This window comes from Leptinotarsa decemlineata, unplaced genomic scaffold (assembly GCF_025532065.1).
Source record: "Leptinotarsa decemlineata unplaced genomic scaffold, Ldec_3_MD MMD2_tig00003192_RagTag_RagTag, whole genome shotgun sequence".
In the NCBI taxonomy this organism is placed as follows: Eukaryota; Metazoa; Arthropoda; class Insecta; order Coleoptera; family Chrysomelidae; genus Leptinotarsa; species Leptinotarsa decemlineata.
In genome coordinates this window covers 2,111,848-2,116,501 of record NW_027412582.1, presented here as the reverse complement: position 1 = coordinate 2,116,501, position 4,654 = coordinate 2,111,848, and positions in this window count along the sequence as shown.

The window sequence follows — 4,654 nt, the reverse complement described above, 5'->3', positions numbered from 1 at the left end:
AAATTCAAGTTTTAGTGTTCTGATGTGAATAAAGTAACAGTTTTATACAAAATATGAATTATGAAACAACAACAAAAATTAATTAGTGCTCCGGGGCGACTTGATTGATTCCAGTGGCGTATTTGCTTTTTCAGCTGCAGGAAAACCCGGATGAATCTGCAGCACCACATCATCTGAAGATCTTGATCTGCCAATGTCCTCTCTCTCATAAAATAAATTGTATAGGGTGTCTCCAGGGTATCACAATTTAATTTACACATACGAGTACATACAGGGTGTTCCTTAAACACATGCTAATATTTAAGGAGGTAATTCTTAGACCCATTTTAAGAAAAAAACTTCCTATGGACGTATGTCCTAAACGCCTTAACTTTTGAGATACAGGGTGGCAAAGTTTTCAAAAATAATCAGTTTTTTAATAATAACTGAGATAATTTTGTAGACATCTTTGTCCTATTTGGTACATATGTTCCATGCCTCAAGGCGCATTTTCTGATGTACACAAATTTGTATTTTTTCAAACAGTGGCATCCTTACAGGTTTCGCATTGAATATTTTTGGGGAGAAATTACTACGCCAATGCTTTCTTTCCAAAATAAAATCATTTTTAAAATCCTCATTAATTTTTGAGAAAATTTGATCTCTTGGTATTTCTTTGTCCGACGCATGATTTTTACTCAAAAAATAAAAATCGGCAGAAAGCAAATTAAGAAATTAGATCAATTCTAAAATGAATGAGAATCTGAAAATTGCTTCATAACGCATTACCAATTCTCTAATAATATTTGAAAACATAATCTGCAAAAAAATAAATTTTTCACAAAAACGAGTTTTATTTTATTTTGTGACAGTAAGTCTAAACGAATAGCACAAATTTGTTAATTAGTAATAATACCAAAACTGATTATAAAAATTGTTGGAAGTGGCCACCTGCACTTAATATGCATGCTTCCGCCCTTCTACGCATGGAATTACGCACCCGTTCAAATATTCCCGGCGTATTTCGTATAGTTTCACACGAGGCAACTATTCGCTCTCTTAAATCTTCTAAAGTATTAACGGGAGTTTTATACACAAGAGTTTTAAGGTGACCCCATAAAAAAAAATCTAAACTACTGAGATCGGGGGATCTTGCTGGCCATTGCTGAGGTCCTCCGCGGCCTATCCAACGATTAGGATAAACTGTATTTGAATGGTTTCGGACAATTACACTGAAATGAGCAGGGGCGCCATCGTGCATGTACCATATTCGATTCCTTAACGCAAGTGGCACATCTTCCAATAACCCAGGTAAGTCTTCTTCGAGAAAGTGTAAATAAGAACGACCATCAAGGCGTCCTGGTAGAAAAAATGGGCCTATTAGATGATCACCTATAATTCCTGCCCATACATTAACCGAAAATTGGTGTTGGAAATGGGTTTCGGTTATTGCATGGGGATTTTCTTCAGCCCACACATGATTGTTATGGAAATTTTGAATGGCATTCCGAGAAAAATTTGCTTCGTCTGTGAACAAAATTTGTGTCTCAAACTGCGGATTTAGTGCAATACTTTGTAGATACCACCGACTGAAGTTCACACGCTGTGGAAAATCTCTGAGGAGTAATGCCTGCACTCTTGAAATATGGTATGGGTATAACAAAAAATCAACCAAAATACGCCAAACAATTTAATGACAAATATCCAGAGTTCTAGCGATCTTCCTCGTACTCGTCTCAGGATGTTCCTCAATTTCTTGCAGCACCGCTTCCTCAATTTCAGGAGTTCTTACTACACGAGGTCTACCTTCCGGAGTCCCTTTCTTGAAAATACCAGTTTCCCCAATTCGACGATGAATATTTGAAAAGGTTCGGCTATCTGGTAAGGCACGATCAGGATATCTTTCCTGATAAATGCGCCTGGCTTCTGTTGCATTATCATCGGCAAGGCCATATACGTAATGCATTTGCGCCATTTCCGCATTCGTATAATTTACCATATTTACTGATATTCAGAAAAACAGCGGACTACCAAAATAACTTCAATAACACTTCAAAATCAATCAAAACGCGCTGTCACAGTTTTTAACACCAACACCTTACTTTAAACCAACATCAATATTAGCTACTGACGTTTGTACATACAGAGAATTCGTTTTTTATTGCTATGGTGGGTACGCTGTTTTTTCTGCTTTTAATCTTTAAAAGAAATCACATATCGACAAACTCCATATTTCCAAGAGGTGCAGTAAATAAATTCTGCTACACGTCATTTATTCCAGGATAACTAAATTTATGTTTTCAAAAATTATTAAGCGGTGCTGCGTTATGACGTAATTTTAATTGAGAACAGTGCATCTGACAACATACGAATACCTTTCAGATCCTCAATTATTTTGCAACAAATCTGATCTCTTAGTTTGCTTTCAGTCGATGCACGATACCGCATCAGATTTTTAAGGAATTTATCCTTAAGTAAAGCGATTTTTAATTTTTTGAGCGAAAACCATGCGTCGGACAAAGAAAACCCAGCAAATCAAATGTGCTCAAAAATGTATGGAGATTTTAAAAATAATTTTTAATTCAAGATAAAGCAGTGGCGTAGTATTTTTTTCGCCAAAAATATACATTTCAAAACTCGTACGTACGCCACTGGCAGAGAAAATTAAGAAAATTGTACATCAGAAAATGCGCCTTGAGGCATGGAACATATGTACCAAATATGCCAAAGATGTCTACAAAATTATCTCAGTTATTATCAAAAAACTGATTATTTTTGAAAACTTTGCCACCCTGTATCTCAAAAGTTAAGGCGTTTAGGACATACGTCCATAGGACGTTTTTTCCTTAAAATGGGTCTAAGAATTACCTCCTTGAATATTAGCATGTGTTTAAGGAACACCCTGTATATTAATGTGAAATAAAACAAGAACATATATATATATATATATATATATATATATATATATATATATATATATATATATATATATATATATATATATATATATATATATATATATATAATAATAATGATAGAAACATGATCGTTAATACATAGTATTGTTGAGCTCATCTTGGCAGAACACTGAGAATTGTCGTCATACTATTTCTGCAGGCTATAATAAGCTTTCATGAGCAGTATATTTTTGACCGACTCCCTGAAACGTCTCTGCTCTATTATATCCCTAACTACCTGTGGTGAATAGTTGAACATTTTTCCCTTCGTACATAGAGTGTTATGTTAGAGTCATTCTGGGTATTGGCAGATGGATATTATTACTCCTCTTCTGTCTTGTGTTGTGGATTCTATGTGTATCTGGAGAATCGAGAATGAACATGCTGAATAGAGTGAGGATTCGGTATTCAACAAAAAGTTGTCTACAACTATCCCTATGGTTTGCCCTACATAAAAACCGCGAAGATCTCTTTTGCAACACGAAGACGTGATTCAATAGTTGCTTACTACAGAATCCCCAAAATGCAATGCCATACCTTAGATGAGACTTTACTAGGGCAAAGTGAGTCGATCTAGAAGTGAATATATCAAGTTCATTGCAGACAATTCTGACAGCAAATGATCCTGAAGCCAATTTTGTGCATAAAGATGTGATATGTTCTTTAAATTTTAACTTATTGTCAATATGCAAACCAATAAATTTAGTGCAAGTCGTTTCCTCTATCTTCCTACAATCTAATAGCAAGTTGTCATAGTTAAATTTGCAGTTTACAATTTTGGTCTTGTCTACGTTGGAGGAGAGTAAATTAGAATCACACCACCGTTTGGCTTTTTTATAAATCTAATGATATCATTTGTTTCAAGTTGTTAGTATTTTCTTTTCATGCCATAACAATGTGGTATCATCGGCAAAAATTGTGAATGACCCTTCAATATCGACTGTAGCAAGATCGTTGATGTATAATAGGAAAAAAATGGGCCCTAGAACAGATCCCTGAGGCTCTCCGCAATCTATAGCCGAACATGTCCGAAAACACATCATTTACTTTCGTCAGCTGGAATCTACCTCTTAGGTAAGTTTTGAGGAGCACTTCACTACTCCAAACGAGTAGAGTAAGATTGGAATGGCAAGCATATTTGTTGCAGCTACTTTGTTTTTCCCCGACAGTTCCGATGACCAGATCTGTCGAAGTTTGTGCTGATACTTGCTGCGGAGAGAGTTTTTCACTGCTGTTACCTCTTGTGAGTGGCGTTGTTCCACCCCGATGTAAGTATACGTCTCTCCGGCATCCAGATGGTGTAGGATGCTTCCATCTACGAGCTGCACATCCTCTCCGTAGTCCCCGCATCGTCCTCTTTTGAGATGAACCATTGCACATTTGTCTATTCCGAACTTCATACCGATAGCATGCGTGTACTCTTCCACCACCCTCAAAGGACTGATGGAGATCCTTCTCTCCAGAGGCATAAAGTTTAAGATCATCCATATAAAACAAATGGGTGACCTTGTGCCTCCGGTTTCCGGGTGTGCCACAGTTATATCCTCGAGTGTTTCTGAGCGCAACGGATAATGGCAATAGTGAGATGCAGAAGAGAAGGAGACTGAGGGAATCACCCTGAAATACACCATATTATTATTTTTTTTTCACCGTAGTGTGCGCTGGTCAGGCCCTATCCCCCGAAGCCCCGATACATTCGGGAGGGCGCGCCAGCATTT